The following is a 12197-nucleotide window of genomic DNA, read 5'->3' on the forward strand; positions in this document are numbered from 1 at the left end:
CCTAGATAAATCCCCTCACTCAGCTTCAACATCACTTCCAGAGCATAACCCTTTACGACTGATGTCCCTGCCCATCACAATGGAGTCTGTTGAGAATCTTGCTTCTCCATAGTGGGAGCTGTGTCTTTCTTGTTACCACTTCTGAGTATCAAACACAAGGTCTGTTTCAGGGTAAGGAGGCTCAATTCAATCTTGTTTAGTAAACACAAAAATAATAATAGCCAATTAACTCAAAATCTGAAAGAGAGGCACAAGTTTAGAAATGATATGATCATAACATGGTGTATGGTAACAATTAAAACAGTTAGACCTCCCTGGTGGCCTAGGGGTTAAGTCTCAGTGCTACCACTGGGATGGCCAGAGTTCAATCCCCAGCCAGGAAGACGACCCGCATGGAGCAGCAGACCTCTCCTATCTTGCCTGCTGCTCCCCTCAGCAGTGTATTTCAGTAGATCCACCTGTTCTGTTCCCCACTCTGTGTTTGGTGAATCCTCTCATCCCCCACATCTCTGGCCTACAGTGCAGTTCTACACAAAATAAATAAATAACAATCTTACAATAAAGAAATAATTCTTTAAAAAATACAAAACAGCATTCACCTCTGATCATCACACTGGCAAATGTTTACAATTGTAAATGTAAAAAAAGAAAAAGCTGTAAGTTAACCAAGCATGATGCCATGTTTGCAAGAAGTGACTCTCAGCCAGGAAGGTTGGAAATGATCACCTTGGCCTGGAGAGATGGTGGGTTCCTCTATGTTTTCCAGTGAAGGCTTGGGCTCTGGAGTCAGCAATAATTGAGATGAGTGAAAGCTGTGATCTCATGGAATTTACATGTTCATGGTATGGAAGCTGATTGAGTGAATAATTAAATACACAGAAAAGCTCTACCCAGCTATGATGGCTTCAGGGCACAATCACAGAGCACAAAATTGCAAGGTGTCTCTTGGGGGTGGGTGTGGGAGGAGCCCTGATTGCCCTAAGTCCAAGGAGTGAGGAACCCAGCAAGTTCCTCTAGAGGGACAGGGCTTGTGATGATTTAGATGTCTTCTTTATACTTTTCTGTATTTGTATTTTTTTCACAGTAAGCACAGAATCATGTAAGAGAGAATATTAAGATAATCATGTGAGAGAGAATATTAAGAGAGAATATTAAGATAAAGCATATGCATAGTTACACAATTTGCATAGAATAGTGTGAGTCACATAATACATGTCCAATTAATGTTAATTACTGAGGGAAGGGAGGAAGGGGTAGGGGGAGAGAGAAGGGCAGCGCTGTTCCCCATGTGCTCATCTCCACCATTATTTTTAAAGGCTGTGCAACACTTTCCACCATCCATATCATGCAACAGAGATGCTTTCTTTTATTTTTTTTTGCATTTTTTTTAAAGATTTATTTATTTATGCATACAAGAGCTGGGGTACAGGCCAGAGGTGTGGGGGGTGAGAGGATTCACCAGAGACAGAGTGGGGAACAGAACAGGCAGACTGACTGAAATCCACTGCTGAGGGGAGCAGTGGGCGAGACAGGAGAGGTCTGCTGCACCATGTGGGTATCTCCCTGGTCAGGGATCGAACTCATGCTGCAGAGGCTGTGGACAGCTTTATAGGTTGTGTCTTAACCCCTTGCACCATGAGGGAGGCTCCAGAGATGCTTTCTTGACAAAATGAACCATTTGTATATACAGCATTTGTCTTTCAGATATTTTCTCATGGCCTATTTCCAGAAGTGCACTTATCTGGTCCGTGGGTGTGAGCACGTTAATATCTATGATGTATTTTGCTATTCATTATAAAATGGCCTTTAATAATATCCAGCACCAATAGTAGATTATCACATCTGAAAGACAAAAAAAGTGTCTTTCTGAGGTTTTATTTTGAGTGGATTTTTATTGAACACATATAATATGTTTGAAACAAATTGTGTGTCTTGTAGATTCCTTGTCACATTTTTGTTCACTTTTGTATCAGTGAGTTATTTTCCCTGCAAATGTTGTATTTTAAACTCCTGTCTTTTCTATTTAATTTTTATTGAAATTCTAGGGCCTTTCTTAGCCTCTTTTGTAACATCACTTTCCTATTCTGTTCTTCACTTTTGCATGTCTTGTTACACTTAACATGCATAAATTAATTTTTTTGTGATGCAGCCAACTGATTCTTTTTGTGACTTTACTTTCTTTTATAATTATAAACCTATTTTGCTTTCAAACATTTACTATTTACCATTTTCGCATTCTCTCTATATATAATTTTCTATAGCAGAGGTTTGAGAGACTAAATTTTTCATTTTTCAATTTGCAAGCTATGTATTCAGATATGTATTTTTGTGCGTACTCTATTTTAAAATAATACATTTGGAACTCACATTTATGCTTTACTTGCTACTTTTGAACTCTTGTCTTAAGCTAAGTTAATAAAGCAATGAATATCCTGATAAACAATTTGAGAAATATTAGTTGAAATGCTTTTGTATATTTTCAACATACTCCTACTTTTTTATGTCTTATTTATTAGAGAGTGATAGCTATTTTAATATATTTTGCAAACATATGGTAAACAAATGAACAAAAACAATATTGTCCCTTGCAGGAGGGGAATTTAATAGGAGACAAGATATATTTGTCTCATATTAATAGGATAGGAGGATTATGTAGGGATTTGTTTTGAAAATTAACAATTTGACTATGACATTAAAAAAGAAAAAAAAATTTCTAAGTTTTTCTAAGGGACTAGAGAGAACCTTGAATGACTGGTTCAAGCTCATCAAGTTTATAATAAAAATGACAGCTGACAGCAGTGAATATTAATTGGACATAGTGACGTGGAGACCACCCTAAACTAGCTCTTGTTTCTTTTTCACTATTGTCTTCTGTGCAGTCGGTTTACAAATGAGGAAGTTTAGTGTGATACCCTGGCTTTAGCATGTGCGTGAAGAAACTGAGCACACACAAACAAATGCCTTATTAAAAATTACAAAGTTGAGTCTAGACATTCAAAAAATGACATGCTGATTCCCAGGGCAGTTTTTATTTTGCGTGGCTGGTGCTGGATAGCACACGCACTCTTGCAGAATCCTCTCTGAATCTAATTTCAGGTCCTGAAAATACCCAGTGCACAAAGATGGAAATGTGTGAATACTCTTACATGCTTTCAAAGATTCCATCTTGTGGTTATTGGTAACTCTCACAGTTGTGACAGATAGAGGCAAAATAGTTAATCATCATTAACTGTCATACTCCTTCTTGTCCTCTCTTGCCAAATCTGTTAAATATAATTAGATGATTTCTTAGGCTTCGTTTTGCAGTGATGGGCTGCAATTCTGGCTCAATTTCAGGTGGTGTTATCACATCCTGCATTTTCATTATCATTTTCTCTGCCAGCATAATTCCCTGGGGGAGTGCCCTGTGCCAGGCTTATCATCCTATATTCTCTACTCTGTTAAAGATGTCAAGGAATGCGCCATTACCACCTGACCTCCCCCCAACATCCCAGTCATTGCAAGCACCCACCTAAGATTTATGTGGAGGGAGTATAAAACCTGTGCTTGATCTTTTGTCTCCTGCAAATTAGTGGAGCACTTTTGGACAGTGACTTAACCTTTCTCATTCTCAATTTACCACTGTAAAAGGGGACTGAAGTTGCACGGAGTCTTAGTGATTTCGTAGACATTTCTATCTGTGGTACATGTCTTTTTCTCAATAAAGGCTATTTCTTTGGCAAAGGCCACTAAATTGGGTAGCATTGATATCATGGTTGAGTCTTAACAGAAGTACTTCTTTTACCAGAACCCCTCCTTGCATATGAATATGGTCTTCTTAATCAGGTCTTCATCTCTTTGGGGAGGTTAACAGTAAGGACTAAGCATTCCTATATCACAATCCTTATAAGCATGCTTCTTAGTCTAGAGAAAGGCAGCTGCTTCTCTCCATTCTTTTCTATTCCATTTCCCCCATAGCTTTTTTTATTGAAGATGAAATTTCGTAGTAGGATCAGAGGTGGAAGGGAAAGAAGTCTTCAGGGTCTCACAACCACAGAACCATCTCTGAAGCCCTTGGGATTAGGGGTGAGTGCCAAAATTTGGGATTTGTTTATGTTTTCTTACACATTTTCTTGGATATGCATAGCAAAAAGTCAGAAGATAGATTTTTACAATGGCGAAAAATGATGGAAAAGACTCTGGGCTCATCATTCAGAGAAGCCATCTGTGCCAGAGTAACTGTCTGTAGAGGGAAAAAATAAATCATTTTCAAAAACCCCATTGCTCCAAAATCTGGTCCAACATCACTGTTTGGATGCCAAGTATTCCATCTGGCAAAAGCAAGTTATGGAAAAGAACAAAGGCAATTTACCCAATTGGCCTGGGCAGAAAGTTTATTCTTCAATGATTTTTTTTTTTTGTGCGGCTTCCTCCAGAGTGTGGTTCTGACAGCTCTGCCCCGGGACTAGTGGCTAGGCAGGGTTCAAGAGAAGAGAACTCTGCCTGGGTGTGGAGCAGTGCCACTCACAGCAGTTCAACCTCTCTCTCTCCTTTTTACTGCTGTGCTTTAAAATTCCTCCTTTTTTTTTTTTTTTTTTAAGCAGGTAATGCTATTAAAAAGGCTGGTTTTCAAAGAGGAAATTCCTAATACAATTCTAGAAAAAGACATAGAGGAAGTGGATGCTCAAACTTGCCATTACAAAATGCCAAAGCATGCCATCGCACAACCTTATTTCTAAATGGGCTGCTGCATGAATGGATTCATTGGTGGTTTCCTCATCCCCATACAGTGAGCCCATTTTCTCTTAAGTGTCCTTGGGAAATGACCTATCCAATGGCTTTGCTGCGTTGGTGAGGTGGTCTATTTCTTGAGAGATTGCCATAGAGAGGATTAAAATGATAAGATACCAAAGAAGGCATTTTCCCAGCAGCAAATCAATCTTAGCACTTTTCAAAGATTCTTCTAGAAATTTTCTTAAGGACAGCTAAGAAAAGTAATGTCATTTCAGGACTGGGACACTCAGCTCTTATCGAGATTCTAAGCAGCATACTCTGAACCATCACCAGTTGGATATTTGCACTACGTGCAAGGCTTGTTCTCAGGACTCATGAATCACTTGTTCAATTAAAAATAGTATTTCCCTAGAATCATTTGATCAAGATTGTGGGACTAAGTTGTGGGTGAATTTGTGGCCATTTGCTTTCCTGTCTTGGAAACATACCTGTAGGTTGGTGATCAGCTTTTCTTGGAGATAACAGCCCCGATATTAACAACTACAGATTTTTCTAGGATTTCCTTAAAATTAGGTCAAGACTTTCCAATGTGGGAGTTGAGTGCATGCTGCTTCTTATGGTAGAATTTAGGGGTAACATCAGATACCAAGAGAAAAAAACATGTCAAGGACCTAGTCATAAGCAATTCTTCATCAAATTGTATCTGACTCATGCTTTGTTTACCTGAGACAAATGAATATAGTTACTCCAAAAGACTACAGTGTGGAAATTATCTCATCAATGATAACCTCCAAATTTCACAATTCACCTGGAGGACTCACTTTATCTGAATGATCACATATGCCCATCCCATAAATTGACGCAGTAATTTTTCAAATCTTTATTAGATCTCTACATGGTGTCAGTTATTCGTTAGAAGCTGCGGATACTCCCCTGTGCTATAAACCTTTAATATATTCACCAGTGTCTGAGAAAGGGAATGTACATTAATACTTACAAGAGAAAGTATGTAAATTACAGAAGAAAGATGATAGATTAGCTAATTTTCCAATACAGATTGGATTTCTGCCTTCAAATTTGAAGGCTCAAAAAGCAAGAATAGGAACTGGAGGGTAATTCGAGATAAAGATAGGGATATGCGAAAGGCGCTGACTTTTGAAAGTCTGATTTATGTGGAAAACACATAAATGATTGAAAATGGTTGAGCAGGTGTAAAGCGACTGTAAAGGAGGTGAAATGGGACCTTCTAGGCTAGCCAAAGCATTCTGTCTAAGTTACAGATATAGTTATGGAATAAGTTTAAGGAGAGAAAGCCTAGGATCTTGTGTGCATTTAGAAAGGTGCAGTCAAATACAGACATTCTAGAGGGCAGACGCAAATTAAAAATTTAGTCAGTAGAACACCTGACAATGAGAAGTACAGCTGAATTTAAAATTTGGGGGAAGAAACTTTGTGAACTATTCATGGAAAATGGGATGGGGAAGTGACAGAGAAAGGGTCAAAGATGTTTCTAGATTGAGCGTGGTGGAGAGGTGTGTAAATGCTGATGTCTTTAACCTAAGATAGGAAAACAGAGAAATCCATGTTTGTTTTTTGTTTTCTCTTTGTTTCGTGGCTGACTTTAATTATTTACTTATTAATACTCATATATTCACTTAGATGAATGAATAAATCATGCGGGATGGAGAAGAGAGCATGGTAGTGGACAATTTGGGTTGTGGGGAGAGGAATATATTATTAGCTTGCATAACTTGGAGTATTTCCTGGATTTCTGTTTGGGAAATTTGACTTAAATTTATCTCTACCATCTTGGATCTGATCAGTGACTATTTTTGAATCAGAATGTTAGACTTTATGTTTCTTCTCTGAAACGACATGGCTTCAATCTGGCGAGATTTTTTTGGATTTCTGGTTCTGTTGTGTCTTATGTCAGCTGTATCTTCCAACTTTGTGTCACACAGAGGTGGCGGGGTGATATTTGTGTGTATATGGTTTTATCCAAGTTAAGATGCAGTTTTTACTGAGTGGTGCTAGGAATGCCGGGCTCTTGCACAAAGCAAACTATTTCAGTGAGACACCAAGGCACCATCACTTCTTTCAAAGGAGTTATTCTCAAGTTGTAAATCTACTGTACAGTGCCATAACTGAGATTATAAAGGGAGACTCCATTGAGTATGTTTTGTCGAAATCAGTGCCTTGTAGTTTTATATGCCTGAGCTACCAAAATCCAGGGCTGGTAGATGTACATGTACTTCACATACCTATTGATTAATTGTAGCTTGATGTCCTTTATATAAAATTCAAAATGATACTTTTGTCTTCAGTATTTATCTTGGTTTGGCAAACTCACATCAAGGGAAATCAGATTAATTCTATTATTTTAAAAAATGCGGGCCTCCCCGGTGGCGCAGCGGTTGAGCGCTGGGTTGCGAAGCTGCCCGCAGCCTCTGCAGCGCCAGTTCGATCCCCGGCTGCTCCCCGGCCACCGGAGGAGGGTCCCACATGGTGCGCAGACCTCTCCTGCCGCCCGCTGCTCCCCTCAGCAGTGTACTTCGGTCCTTCTGCCTGCTCTGCTCCCCGCTCTGGCTCTGGTGAATTCTCTCACCCTCCCACGCTTCTGACTGTACCCAGTGCATGTATAAACCAACCAACCAAACAAATAAATAAATAAATAAAGCATGCCTCTATTAAAAAAAAAAAATGCTTAAGAATGAAGAGATACTTGTAAGCTTGTGCAGACTGTAATCTAGTAAAATAGTCTATTAGTATAAAATAAGCTCTATCATCATCATTGAGTACTCACTATATGCCTATTGTTAATTGTCTAAATCAGTAATTCCAGCTAATTCTCACACTAATTACTATTAGGTCAAAGTTTTTAGTATCTTAAGGGGTCTTTGCAAAGAGATGAGGCAAGTGATGCTTAAAGAAATAAGGTTGTTTCTCAAGATTTGCAGGTAGTTCTGTACTTGAACCAGATCTATGTTTTCAGAGTCTGAACATTTCACCAACTAGTTTATAACCCATAGCCCTAACAAACAAATATTTATTTTTCAGAGCTTTCAAAGTTAAGAAATTGGAAAATTCTCCCAATGTATTCACAGGTGAACAGAGCATGAAACTTAATCTCCAACTGCATACCTAAAAAACAGTGGTCAACCACAGGAACAATTGATGTTCAGAGATAGAAGTTATCCATCTGTAAGAAGAAAATCCAAATTTTCTGTAGGCATTTCTTTGTGGTGTATTTGTGTTCAGCCTGCTTTCAGTTGTGGTGGATACCTGAAAGAGTTCGCTGAATTGCACACTCTTTGGGGAAGTTGCTTTGCAGTTGGTCTAAAATTAGATTCAAGATCCACTCCCAGCAGGATTTGAAACTCTAATACTTAATCGATCACTGCTTCTACTCTTAAGTACACCATCAGTTTTTATCCCTACAGGCTGAGAGATCAGTGGAATTTTCTCAGGTTATACCCTTCACTTCTTGAAGAGGAGACTGGTGTGGATGGTTAGACAATTTTGGAGGTACCCATAGGCAAATGTTCAGAAACTACCTTCAATGTTCAATGCATTGTGAGCTATGTCCTAGGGCACAAGTTGTTAATTACATTCAGATTTAAGTGCAAAAGCAATTTCCATGGCCAGAAATTATATATAAATCCTATGCTGTACATTTCCATTAACTTACTCCTTTTTATCTCCCATTCCATCTGTGAAAGGCTAGTTATTATAAAGAAAACAACAGACTATGATCTACTTTTCTAAGGGAATTTTTTTTTTCAAAAATTTATTTAAAAAACAAATATCCAGGGTATTTTACTACTTCCAGTTTTTCTTATAAAGGTAGGCCTTCAGAGAAACAGTCTCAGAAATGTTCACAGTTAACCGCTGTGAACCAAAGAGGAAGTAATGTTGAGAAATTGCAGACTTTTGAGGCCTTAAGCAATGACCTCTCCAGAAAAACAAATAATTTCATAAGGAAAGAGATCCCTGGGAATTGAAATATCTTAGACAATGCATCAAAGGGGGTAAAAGCAAAAAAAAGTCAGGTGGTTTACAATGTGATGCAGATAAATAAAGTCCTGAATGTCCCATGTCACATGATCAAAAAACAAGGGAGCGACATGGATCTCAGATTCAAAGTACTTAGAACAAACAAACACAGATAACACCACAAAACAAGCTCGTCACTCCCATGACCCCACTTTCCTCTGTTTATATGGTTCCCACCTGCTATCATTTATCAGAGTCACTCTAGTGTCCTAGGAGGGCACCCTGTGGTTTTGGCCTCTGCAGAGTCACATGTTCCAGAAATTTCCACCTGTTCTCATCTTCCCTGTGCAACTTTGGAGTCACATGTCGATCCTGTAAGACATATTTTCTTCCAGTAATGTTGACCCCCCAGATTTATACCTTTGTTTTTCCTTTGGAAAGGGTTGACTCTAGAGGTTCTTCATATCTCTTTTGCCATGCACTTAGCATTTGCTTTTGTAACAATAACATTGGGGAGGAGATCGCTCATCACCTAAGAAATGCACAGTTATCTCCTTCAGATAGGGATCATGTCTTGAAGGATCACAGCAATGAGGACAATGTGATCCTCTCACAAGAAGGGGTTAGAGTTTTTTCTTCAGAGGCAGCAGGGGATAAATCAAAATTTCTAATCTGGGGTGAGGTCAGGCTTCCATCACACACCTGGTTTTGGGTGACCTGAGTCAGGCTGCCTCATCCATCCTCGTTTTAAGTTCCCCACTTTTAAAAGAGCATAGCAATTCTCTTCAACCTTAACTGCACTTCAGACTCACATAATTGCAGATATAAACTATACTTACATTATATATAGAGACATATAGATGCACAGTTGGTCCATGTTCAGGTTCTCTGCCAAGATTTCAGATTTAATTGGACCAGGGTGAGGTCCAGATAGAAGAGAAATCAGTGTTAAACACTCTGTAAGTGATACTAAGGGGCAGCCAGGCTTGAAAACTACTAAAGCTAATAACATCAAAGTAGCCCCCATTTTCCAGCACTAGAAAATCTATTTAAAATAACTTGCGGGGATTTTGTTTGTGGCCATGAGGCAGGAAGAAGGCGTGGAGGGATGAGATTGAGAGAGGGAGAAAAAGAAGGAGAAGAAATGTAATTCATTATTCTTCACTTGTGAGTCCCCATGATAGGGGAAACCCCACAACACCTGCACCTCAACAGCACACGTTATTACCAACCCCAAATAGCTTATGTCCAAATTCTTTAAAAAAGGTGAAATAAGCCATCCTCAGGAGTTATGGAAGGAAATGAGAACCAGCATGAGTTGAAGGGCTTTGACTTGTGGATGGATCTGGGAGGACAGGTAACACGTGGGCAGCAGGTGTGACAGGCGGGCACTCTGGACGTACTGGACACTTTCTTGTCCAGGTACATCATGGACTGTCATGCCTACATGCCTTGAACATGCCTCGCACATGCCTCTGCCCACATTGCTTCTGTATCATCTGCTCTAAAATGTCATCTCCTCTGTCTCTTCCCCTGCCTTTATAAAGATGTGGCTAAACTCATTCATATTGCTAAAGGAATCCCTCATATTACTCAGTATATATCATTTACTTTTCACCTATGTCTCCTTTTTGAAACTTTTTTTTTTAAGATTTATTTATTTATTTATACAAGCACTGAGTACAGTCAGAAGCACGGGAGTGTGAGAGAATTCACCAGAGACAGAGCAGGGAACAGAACAGGCAGACTGATGAAATACACTGCTGAGGGGAGCAGCGGGCACGGCAGGAGAGGTCTGCACGCCATGTGGACCTCTCACCAGTGGCCGGGGATCAAACCGGCGCTGCAGAGGCTGCGGGCAGCTTCGCAGCCCAGTGCTCAACTGCTGTGTCACCAGGGGAGGCCCTCCTTTTTGAAAACTTTTAAAGAATTCTAAATTCCCTTCATTTTTCCATATATAACACATTATCTTACACAAAGAAAATATTATTGAATACAACCTAAGTATCGATAAGAGAATAATAAGAATGAAGCCTTTTACTTGGAAATGATTAAAAAGTAAAGATGAAAAAAGGTGAAGCTAGAATATGAAATGTCTGTGGTCTGAGTAGCATCATTTGCAGACACAAACTATAGGTGAAGTAATTTGAAGTTACTACAAGTGGGGATCTCTGAACAGGAAGGTAGCTGAGTTGGAGTCTTGATTAGGAAGAAAGGGAAATTAAGGTGAGGAAAAATTCAAAAAGAATCAATAGGAAGTGATGACTGATTAGGCTAGGAATAGAAGGAGATTCCCTTCCAGTTGTGGAAACTGAGGTGGGTCATCTCTCTGGCCAGGTATCGAACTCCTGCTGCAGTGGCTGCTGGCAGCTTCATAGTGCTGAGACTTAACCTCTTGTGCCACCAGGGAGGCCCCTTTACAAAAGGGTACCCTTTTGTAAAAGCAATGAAGGGTGGATTTGGGGATTGAGAGCTGGTATCACAGGGGTGGTGACAAAAGATGCGAATCTTAGTGGAAAACAACTTAAAGAAGAAGGTTGAGAACACTGGGGAAATGACCGAAATTGGGGCTTGAGGGGAAAGAAGCGTCCCCTAGTGAGGTGGAAAAGGAGAAGCGAACAATTGAGGTGAGAAATGGGGAAGTGTGGTATTAGAAAGAAGAGCATTTCAAAAAGGAAGAAGTGGTAAATTCTGTTTACTTCTTCGGGGAAACCTGTGAAACTTGGTTAAGAGGGAATTTAGTCATTGGATCTATAAGAGTAAAGACAAAGCTTCTGAAAACCCCTCAAAAAGCCTCAGAGAAGCAGCTCACAAGGAAGAAGCAATTGTGTAAATTAGTTGAGTAATGGAATGAGAGAGCTGAAATCCCCAGGAGGGAATTACTTTTAAGAAAATGGCAATTAAATTTCTTGAAAAATAAGCAGCTACACAATACTCTCTAATGCAAGTCACTGTATCATCACTCCTACCACTAGTTTCAACTTCATCTGGTTGACTCTACAAATCCTACTGTTTTTTATCTAAAAATAACTAACAAAATCAATATTTCATTCCACACACATTATCTGTTACATTGTTAATACTACAGGGCTTAATTATGGAACTTGATAGTAAGCCTTGAAATGGACCATTCACTTTTACTCTTCAAACATTTTTGAGATTATTCTAGTTCTTTAGCATTTCTAAATCAATTTTTATCAATTTCCACAGAAAAATAGGGAGGGATTTCAACAGGGAGTGTGTTCAGTGGATGGAGATATTGATTTGGGGAGAAATGTCACCTTGATATTACTGAGTCTTCAATCACATATCTGACAAAGGGTTAACTTCCAAAATATATAAAGTGGTCACACAACAGCAAAAAACAAACAACCCTATCAAAAAATGGGCCAAAGATCTATATAAATGCTTCTCCAAAGGAGACCTGAATAAATGTTCAACATCCCTTAAAAGGGAAGTGCAAATCAAAACCACAATGAGTTATCACCTCT

This window comes from Talpa europaea, assembly GCF_964194135.1.
Source record: "Talpa europaea genome assembly, chromosome: 7".
Lineage (NCBI taxonomy): Eukaryota > Metazoa > Chordata > Mammalia > Eulipotyphla > Talpidae > Talpa > Talpa europaea.